Source organism: Euprymna scolopes, chromosome 28 (assembly GCF_053919585.1).
Source record: "Euprymna scolopes isolate OS-2025 chromosome 28, ASM5391958v1, whole genome shotgun sequence".
Classification (NCBI taxonomy): Eukaryota; Metazoa; Mollusca; class Cephalopoda; order Sepiida; family Sepiolidae; genus Euprymna; species Euprymna scolopes.
The window spans coordinates 12,027,563-12,038,987 of NC_136509.1; positions in this window are offsets into that span (position 1 = coordinate 12,027,563).

Sequence of the window (11,425 nt, forward strand, 5' to 3'; positions counted from 1 at the left end):
TTAACCAGTCATCTTTTTCCCCATTGCACCATGTACTCAAGGTCAGAAGAGAGAGAATCAGGCCTTTGAAGTGTTGCCATAGATTGTGGTGTCATCTGCATAAATGATCTAAGAATATGATTTGGGAAATCATTGATGAAAATCAGGAAGAGAGTTGGGCCCAAGATGGAACCCTGAGGGATGCCAGCATTAATACTCTATCCATTGACAACTATTCAATAAAAAGAAAGAAAAGGAGAAAGGATGATTGAGTAGACATTTATAGCAAAACCTATATCATTGTCTTTAAAATGTTTAGAATGTTTAATTTTAATATTGTAGTAGGTTTCAAGAGTTTAAAGATTTAAAAGATTTGGATTCCCCCTGACAATTTTGAGATCTTAGAATATTGAAGATCCAGAAAATTTTCATACGATTGGAATTAAGTTTTAAAGATTCAAGTTGTCTTCTAATTCTAGTTCTGTTTTTATTTTTGCTTTGGAGTAGGTTGTATATAGAGTACCGCAGGCAATTTAAATTTTTTGACAAATATTTTATATTGATTTTAATTTATTTTGAAAAAAAATTTTATCTTGAAAGATTTATAATTATTTATATTTTCATTTTGAGTCTCTTATGTTACTCTAAAATATATTTTAAAATTTTATTTTATTTTATTTCTAAAGGAATTCAATATCTAAAGATTTGTAAGAAATGTATTTGTTTTGAGTGCCTCAGATTACTGATTCAACCTAAGAGTTAACTCCCTTTAACTGCGTTCGCAAATTCCTGTTCTATTTGATTTTTTTTTTTTTTTTTTTTATTGTCTCTCCTCCATATCGAATCTCCGGGAGGTGACATGGATTAACAACCTGAGTGTACCAAGTTCACACTGTTTGACTCTTGAAGGGCACTAGGTTGATTTTGCAAAGGACGAGTAATTATTTTAGATTTGAATTTGGTTTGTTTTGATCTCTTATTCTTTCTTCTCCCAACCCAAATCAGATGGAATAATTCACTTTTTATAATTTAAATATTAAAATAAAACTTAAATAAGAATTTTAATAAATCAAAGAAAATAAAACTTTTTTTTTTAATTTTGTTAATTATACAACTAAAGATTAATTGTGTTATTTTTATTGTATAATTTTTTTCATTTGTATTGCATATTTTTTCAATAATGTTCTTTTTTTATATTTTATTTCAACAAATCGCTTCACAAGAGAAATACTGAAGAACAATAAAAGTGAAAGAACTGATTTGTCTTGTTATCGCTTCCGGTAGCAGCCATGCTGAAAGTTAGGAAGTATGTTAGCTAACTATAACCATCATTTTTTTTATCTATCTATCTACTTTTATATAAAAGGAACTTTGTGTTTGAGTTCGTTCCCTACGGAATAGACAATCCAACATAGTGTGTGTGTGTGTGTGTGTGTGTGAGAGAGAGAGATTCATTTCCTATGAACTCGAAAACGGCTAGGCCAATTTTTTTCAAAATTTTATTTGTGTCTGGGAATGTATGTACGTTTTCTACCGGAATGCGTCTGATAAGTGTCGAAAAATCGATAACCAAAAAAAAATCATCTATTCTAGAACATGTTTAGCTCTTAAACCAAATTGACCAAATTTAACAATTTTATACAACCTAACATCACAAATGCATTTGAGAAGTTTTATTACCACACAAAAACCCAACGTTTAAAATCAAGAATAGATTCTTTTATAAGACATGGATGCATTCAAAATGAATGTTTCTTTTTAGAGCACAATTGAACCATGATACTTAACTTTTGTATGTTTAACTTTAATTCAAGTGATTACCTAAAATCAACAGTTGATTCTTTGATAAGACAGGGGCGCATTCAAAATGAATGTTTCTATTTAGAGCACAAGTGAACCATGATACTTGACTCTTGCCTTTTAAACTTTAAGTGAGGCTATTATTTACAGATAATTTTATAAAATTAGCAGTAGATTCTCTACAGTGCAATATAGACTACACTGTATTGTGGGTTGGGCCCCTAATTAGAGTAGGCAATCAATCAATATGATTAAAAAATGGGCGATTTCACTGATTTCAATTACAATAAATAAAAGGGAGGGTGGAAAATTTGTTAATCCTCATTCAATCGGACAGCATCAGGTCTCCCTGCTAGTATATATATAATAGAATTCACTAGCTGTTAAGGCATTGCTTATTGGGTAGAAACAATTTGAGCTTTCCGGCAATTGACAGCAGGTGTCAGATCATAGCGTAGTGGTTAGAAGCGCCAACTATTATGGTCATGGTTTAATCCTGCCTTGAGGCATCTGCTTGTCTAGCAGCACTGAAGAGCTAAACAATCTGTGGATGACTACATAGTTCTCTAGTTCTTGGGTAAGTCTTTTATAAGGAAATAATCAACATCATAAACTTAAGGTATTGCTCATTAGGTAAAAACAATTTGAGCGCTCCACAAAATTTCATTTTATTATAAGTTGTATTTTTATCCTCATATATTTACATAAAGGTATGTTTATTTATTTGTATGTACAGGATTTCATTCCTAAACTAATTAACCGATCATTATGCATTTTGTAACACATCTTTTATGCATAAGGGATCATAATTGGGGCTATATTTAGTTTAATTTAGTTTTACGCAAAGGTGGGGTAAAACATGTATGGAAACCTTTATAAAAATTCAGATACACTGATGGTTTAGACACACTCTGTACCAGCAACCAGATGACCTCATTGATGCCACCATCAACCTAACCCCACCTCAGGGTTAGAAGAAACGACACGATGGTCAGCTGAAAACCTGGCTCAGCACAGCAAGATGCCGATCTGATCCTATGTTCTTACCTCTATGAAGAATGTCGCTGGAACCGCGAATGGCTGGACTTGATACTGGCCGCAACTTCAAACCGACGTGCCTGGGTGACATCTATACAAGATGCAGAGAATTCAGTTGGATGAGCCAGCTCAACTGACCCACGGTGAACACTGACACAACAACAACAGACATAAATCACTAAATATTCTCATGTTTCAGTTTCTTTTGGATATTTTAAATGGTTTAATGTGGATAGAACTGTTGATTTGAAATTTCAAATATTTCAGATTTACATTAAATTAGATCCATATTCATTAAACACTAATTAAGATGGATAGAATGACAGTTGAATAATGATGAATATTATTATGACACTAATTGGTGTCATGAATGCATGCAGCGAGGTGCATATTGCAGTGAGGAGGGGGGTGTTTGACCGGTTGGGATAGAGGAAGAGAGGGCAGAAGAGGGGGTGTTGATGTCTGATTGGGACAGGGCAGAAATGTCTATGGGATTTTGACAAGAAAAGAGAAAAAAAAACAAAGAATAATGGTTTTATCTCATTGTCGTTATATATCTGTTAACATGAAAGGTTGTTTTTAAAACCTCTGTTGAGAGATTTGAAGAGATCCAGAGATTCTTGGCTGATTAAGGCTGACAGCTTGGAATGGGGGTCAAAGGTAAGGGTCACCGCCAAGCATTGTTTGACTTGGAATGACTAATCACTCCTAATTTGATAATAAGTAAAAACCTCAGTACAAATTAATAGGATAAAAGGGACTGACAGAGGTGCTGAGTGGACAAGACAAAGGGTAAGCTCTAAGAGGAAGAAAGAAAGGGGTTTGTAACCACTCTCTGAAGGAGAGGTGGGAAAAAGGGGTTGGATTTTTAGAAAAAGGAATTCTAAAAAGAGAGAAGAGTCGTAGCCAGCAACCTGAACGGCTGGGCTGGCCAAGCGCTACCGATTTGGCAGCCCTCAGGGTCTGATGTTATGATGTTAACTAGCCTGTGTTAATGGGAAATCTGTGACTTTACTGGTCTGGTTTTACATAGTTTCACTGCTATAGTCAGTCACCTGAATTTAGACAGTAGCTGTTATGAAGTAATGAAATAAATAGTTTGTTATTGTTATAAACTGGAGTTCTGTTTGTTTGTGGTGAGGACTTTTCATTTTGCAGCAAACCGCAAGGACCAGCGGAATGATTGATGTACCTAGAGACTACCTACACAGGGTAGGAGACATTCGATCAAGAGGCAAAGCGCCCCACCATGAAAACACAGTGGGTAAGGACGATCAACAGGCCAACTTGTGACGGGACAATGTACGATCGAAAGAACACCTGTCATATCGGGTGGAATCCAACAAGGTTAAGGACACCCAGGTGGGAATGATGCGGGTATCGGTCCTCGTTATATTATGAGAGGATTGTAAATCTTTACACACCACCCACTCAAAACAAAAGCCGACCCCAAAAAACAGCAATTTTCATGTCATTGTCAGAAACATTGTCCATGAATAGATTCTGACCCAGAAAACAGCAATTTTTTTTCCTTTGTCAGAAACATCGTTCATGGAATGTGAAGATTAAAGGACAAAATTGGGTGGAAGTGGGAAAGTAAATCCAAAGTCAATTTTCTATTCTTCATCAGTATGGATGTCCGTCAGCTCCTATGGAATTCATTTGCCCTTTGATGGATCTTTTTTTTTTTTAACGTTATCGGCTGTCCATCGATCCAGTTTATTGGACAAGCTAAGAGAGACCTGGTGGTGGTGGGAGTGTGGTATTTTACATGGTATTGACAACAGGTAAAAAGCCCTTTTTTTCCAGATGAAAATGGATTTAAAAATTTTCCACATGTCAGAATATCCTATATACCAAATTTGGAATCCATAGATCCAAAATTCGTTGAGTATATTTATTTGCACAACGTTTCAGCCGATGTAACCTCTTATCTTTTTCAGGTGTATTGTTCAGATTCCTGAGTTAGCCAGAAGGATTAAGAAATTCAACGATACATCAGTAAAAAATTGGAGGTTACATCTACTGAAACGTGCGAATAACTCTTAAGATGAGAACCGCAATCCGGATAATTAATATTTAGATCAATAAAAATGTCAAGTCAATAACTCACATCCAAGCAAAAGTGACAGAGTGTGGTTTGAAGATGAAGCACGCATGCTGGGTTTGGACGTCAGAAGAGAGGATGGCACTCTACGAATAAGACTGGAAAAACAATCAATTTCTTACAACAAAAAGCATCATTTTCTTGTGCAAAAAACTTGTAAAACACCTGCTAGTGTATAGATGACTTTGTGTGGTAGTTCGTTTTTTTTTTTTTTGTTTTTTTGTTTAGGCCTCTTGATTCCTTGATTCCTTGAGGAACATAGGGCTGCAATGATGCTCTTCCAATGGACCTGGTTCTGGCTGGTCTTCTTCAGTTCGGTCCATGTCATTCCGGCAGCTCTGGTCTTAGCCTCAATGCTTCTTTGTCAGTGCACTGGCTTCTCGGAGGCTTTCATCCGCTCACGTCATGAACCCTTCCCAGACCAAGAAGTCCACAGATGATGTTGCAGTTTCTTTAACTTTCTTTCTTTTACAGAATTGAGTTCTTGGCTCTATTCTAACCCCCAACCTGGAGGACCAGTAAGTGCTCTTGATCTGATCTCTACTCTTTAACCTGTCTGGCTTGGGTGACCCTACCAGAAGACGACTCTCCTACCAGCATAGCTATCTGGGTCCTAGAGACATGCAAGCCCCCTAACTATGCCAAGGTTGCACTCGCTAGGGATGGGGCAGTGGGGATAATAAAACGCAGGGTGAATGCAGTGATAGTATTATAAAAAACATGATACCCTCCTCGTCTGAATGATTGCAAAAAAATTTTGCTCAGAGAGCAACACATGAGAACTCGTTAGCCTTAGAGGAGTGGTGTGTCAACAAAGAAGAAATGATCATTTTTTTTAAAGGGAGTCACCACTTATCAAAGCATAAAGGCCATTCAAGGATAATGAGTGTACAGTGTTTACTAAGGCATAATGATCGTCAGTGCTGGAAATTGGATAGAATTAGATTATTTAAGGGGTCGTTTCAACAAGAAATTGTTTACATCGGATTTTTTTTTTTTTTTTTTACATAGGCATCACCACTTATCAAGGCCAAGCGGCCACTCGAGGATAAGGGTTAAGAGTGTACAGTAGAAATTGGACAATATAGTAATCGTTAGTAATGGAAATTCAGTAAATTTGTTAACAAGTGTTAACGGCTCATCAGGAACTTGTTTACGTTAGACTTGAAGACAACCATATTGTAGTCAGCTGGAAAGCAGGAAAACGGAAGACAATTCCACAGGTGTGCAGTTCTAAGAAAAAAGCTTCGTTCATGGAATCTATGTTTAGGTTTAGACACAGATAACGAGTGGGGGGAATTATTGATAGTGTTTTCAGCTAAACGAGTGTTTCTTGTGAAAGTTTGGCGAGGGGGGACCATAGACTGAAGCTCAGTTGAACACTTTCCATGAAAATAACGATACAGTAGACAAACTCGCAACATCTCTTCTGTGAGATAGAGATTGCAGAGGAGAGAAAAGGACATCTCCTACGAGACTACAAAGTCTATTTTGAACTCTATCAAGGCAGGATAAGTCTTTTCTAGCAGCTCCTGCCCAGATGTGGCAACAGTATTCCATCCTTGGATATACCTGACTCATATAGATATAGAATTGCATCAGCAGTGAGATATCTACTCGATCGATAGAAGGATCCCACCATTTTCCCAGTGGCCTTGGCAACAGATTTGATGTGCCTGTTCCATTTAAGATCAGGAGTAAAGGTTAAGACCAGAAGCTTGTCAAAACTTGAGGCCTCCTCAAGATGAGAGCCATTCATTTCAACTGATGCCAGATAGGGATCAGAACGTTGATGATGTAAAGAGAGAAGCTTGGTTTTAGATGCATTAAAAGTAACCAGCCACTCCTTTCCCCATTGTACCACATGCTCAAGATCAGAGGAAAGGGAATCGGAGAGAACTTGGTCGTTTACTGACTTAGATGTGCTACTATAGATGGTAGTGTCATCAGCATAAATGTCTACAAATGATGTAAGGATGTGATTTGGAAGATCATTAATGTAGATCAGGAAAAGAGTTGGGCCCAGGATGGACCCCTGAGGGACTCCAGCATTAATACTGTGAGCTTCTGATTTTTGCCCATCAACTACTACTCTTATGAAACTGTCAGAAAGAAATGATTTAATAATTGAGAAGACGTTTCCAGCTATACCATAGCTAGAGATCTTGTGAAGTAAACCTTCATGCCATACCCTATCAAAGGCCTTAGATATGTCAAGAGCAATTGCCCTAGAAAGGTAGCCTCCGTCGAGAGATTCATTAATCCTATGAGATATAACTGTAAGCTCATCTGCTGTAGATCTAGCAGAATGGAAACCATATTGTGTGTCACTAAGAAGGTTATTTTTGCTGAGATGGTTGATTACTTCTCTATTTAACACAGATTCCAGCAACTTACTCATGACACACAGGAGACTTATTGGTCTATACTGAGAGGGGGATGAGCAATCACCTGAATTCTTAAATACAAGGCATACTGATGAGATTTTCCAGGGTGATTGGAAGCAATTTGAAGACGACCATGTTGTAGTTAGCTGAAAAGCAGGCTGGCAGAACATATTTCCGCACACCAGGTTGGGTGTTGAAGTGGGACTGTAGTTTATGAAGATTTACATTATGAAAGCAGTTCTAGGAAAAAAAAAATTGTTCATGGAATTTGCATTTAGATGCAGGCACAGATAGAGAGTTGAGAAAATTGTTGATAGTCATATGGGTCAATGCAGTTTACTAATGGTGAAATTCCTGTTGGAGAAAGATGGAGTGGTGTTTGAGGATAGCTAACACTATAGGCTCACTTTGTATTTGCTACTAGTCTCCCTCTTACACAGAGTTCAAAAGAGAGTCGCCAACCTAATAGGTCCCACACTACCAACTAGGCTTCAATCACTGTCCCATCGATGAAATGTTGCATCCCTCTACTTGTTTTATAAGTATTTTACTGATAGGTGTTCCAGGAACTACAAGCACCTTGCACCCCCTCGACATAAATTGCCACAACAAACCTGACAAGCAGCAACATTCCACCCCTATACAGTAGAAACTGACATGCAAAAGTTCAAGTATAATGTAAACAGACATCTTGCTGCTCAACTCCCTACATAGTATCCCTGCCTATCCAGATATTAGCTCCCTATTTCAAAGTGGCACTGTACTTTGTTTGGGGTGAAAGTACAATAAAAAAAAATCTGTTACTGGGTAGTTGACATGCTTATTGAAAAAACAAGAATATGCTCCAAGGCAACAAGTGAGATGCTGATAAGATGAAGGTTAGACACCTTAAAGAGATGCTGAGTATGATCTGGTAGTCAGCATAATATTGGTTCCGTCATACTGCAACTGATATATCCTGCGGTGGGTGGCCGTAATAAAAGGATATTCAAGAAAGGTATTCCACAAGGAAAATAAATGGATAAAGAGGTTCTGAAGTTAATAAAGAAATAGAGAAGTTTATTGAGAATATTTACAGAGACAGCATGTTACGTTTTTTAAGTGTTCCCGACTTTCTGACTAGTTGACACAAGAGCCTCATGAATGGCATGATACGATAAATGGCATGATACCATAAATGGCATGATACGATAAAGGTGGGTCCTGAGCAAGTTGGTCAAACATACATTGTTACAGCGAATATATCCATATGCAAAGTGGACACCCAGGAGAATAGGACTCTGTATTTTGTAAGATGTGTAGACGAAGCATTGTCCAAATCAGAGGTGAAATAAATCATCAATCGATGTGAAATGTGTTGGTCAATTGATCCAGCATCAGCGTGATAGTGAAAAGGACATCTGGAAACAAGTCACGCATGGCAAGGGGTAGGAACGGATATCACCCATTTTCATGGCAACAACTTTCTTGTTCTCATCAACTGTGGATCCACACATTTTGCAGTTTGGTGACCAACGGAACACCAAGAGTTGGCAAACATTATTTTACAACTTTTGTCCGTCTTTTACGAAAGGAGGAGTACCGTATGAAATTTTAGCTGATAACAACCTAGCCAGCCTATTGCAGCCAGCCTCAAGCATTGACATCTCGGAAAGAAGCCACCACAGCATGAAGAATTTACACAAAATTTCTAATCACAAAACAAATCCACAGCTTTCTTCAAGGAAGGCACCAATTGTAATGAATTCAGTAACTTGGTATATAAGAATAAGCCTTGATAATGTGGTGATGCCTGTGTAAAAAAAAAAAAAAAAAAAAAAAAAAGAATTAAATCTATAAACTACTATTTGGGAACTAAGTCTGGTAGGATTAAAGAGCTTTTGAATATGATCTGTTAGTCAGCATAGCATTAATTCTGACATACTGCAACTTTTCATGACAACAACTTTCTTGTTCTCATCAACTGTGGATCCACACATTTTGTAGTTTGATGACCAATGGAACACCAAGACTTAGCAAACATTATTTGACAACTTTTATCCATCTTTGTATGATGCCTTAAAGGTGGGTGTCACTTAGAACTGAATTTTACTTAGTAATTTATCCGTTACGTCAAGAACCGAAAGTATAATGGGTAAAGTACGAGATTAAATTCAATTGAAGATTCAATCCTTAGTGCAAACGATGTTAAGAATATTATTACGAATAACTTAAGACTTGTACCCAATTGACGGAATAAGAACATGCTACTCCCATGGATTAAATAAAGGTTTCCATTCAAAATTCCATGCAAATTCCAAAGTTCGGCAGAAAAATGTACGAGTACAACAAAATACACCTGAAGCAGGTCAGAAGTTCTTATGGTTGTCGCTCATCACGTAATCAGAGAAACGTATTTGGCTGGAAATTATTCGTTTCCAGAATAATTTGGTTTTTGTCAGCGTTCCCCTCGCAATTCTATCAGCACGTAGAATCGTGGTTGTGATGCAACCTTTTTATATACAAATCCATGGGACTATTTTTTTGTCTGTTCGCGCATTGCTGACTTGTTTCATTAATTACAGATAATTTGAATAAAATGATTTTTTTTTTTTTAAACATACGTACACTCAGAACAAAGGTGTGTGTATGTGCATGTATTTTTTGTTATTAAAATATATAGGAAAAACCTTAAGGATTTACGATAGTAGTTGATAATAGTTGATAATTGTTGTAAAGAAATTTACTTTGAACATGTGTATTATTTTCTATACAAAATTTGCAAAAAAAGAAAAAAAAAATCCTTAGATTTTTTTTTTCTTTTAAAACCGAATCCTTTGTTTTCAGTTGGGTGTTGAAAATCTCAACAAGCCGAAACATTCTAGAAAATCAACATAAAAGCCCTTAAGCGCCAAAAAACAAATCAGTTCCAGACAATGTCCGCAAGTTACTACGCCACCACCCGTGATTATCACACGTGTCTGACTCCGTCTAAAAGACATAAAACTGCACCGCAAAGCTCAACCTACAATGGATAAATTACTCAATCCTTTACCAAATGAAGTGCACATAAACAACAAAGAATGAATATTTTTCCTCGCAAAACTCTTACTTTCCTGACATACCTTCATTCACGGTGTTTCTTCATAAAATATGTTGACAATAACAATTTCCTCAGTCACGAAAGATGTCCTCAGTCACGAAAGATTTCCAGCCAATACTCTTACAATTACACAATTATTATTTTTTCAATGGAATTCGTCTTATAAAAATGCACATTTTCCTGCTTTATTTATGGACTTTAATCTTTTTAATTTCCTGTTCATGAGATATCACGAACATGCAGGATTGAACACAAATTACACATCTCCAGTACATAAAAATAAACTTCTGGTTAAAGGAAATTTATTATTTTGAGTTTTAGAATTTTTCCCCGAGTTGTTGCTATGTATTTACTAATATTTTTTTTTTGTTTTTCTTGTTAGGGAAAACAGTTTCGACCTATGCTCTCCTCATCATCACAAATTCAGATGTGATCCTTTTCCCTACATATTGTGCAAAATAACACTCAAGATGAGAACAATAGTCCGAATAATCAAAATAAAACAAGTCACATGTTATGGCGAACAGTAGTGCCATGCATAATAAATTGTTGAGTGAAAAAAAAAAAAAAATCCTAAAGAAACAAATAACCAATAAAAACAAAACATGTTCTGTGATAAGATAGGAATGCTGAGTCTTGTCACTGTATCCCCAGTAATTACTGCCTTCATAGTTGTTTATTGTCTCACCATGTTTTGGCCAACTAATCCTCTGGCCTGCTTTGGGTAAGATTGAAGCCACTATCTTCAGACAATGCTCACCTGGTCAAAACGTGGTGACACAACGACAACTATGGAAGGCAGTATTACGAGGAATAATTTGCCCAGTGGACCAATTCGCAAAAAAAAATTTCAAAGATGATAATGTTGTTCATCAAATTCCGTCTGTGTTTGTTTACAATATCACGTCAGCTGATATTTGGGCTTAACGATGAATGCCCTGGAAAAGTCACTTCTGGTTAATGTTCAGTTTTAAAATATGCAAATGAAGAAATGATTTGCAGCGATTTTAAATGGTACCTCTTCTTGTATCA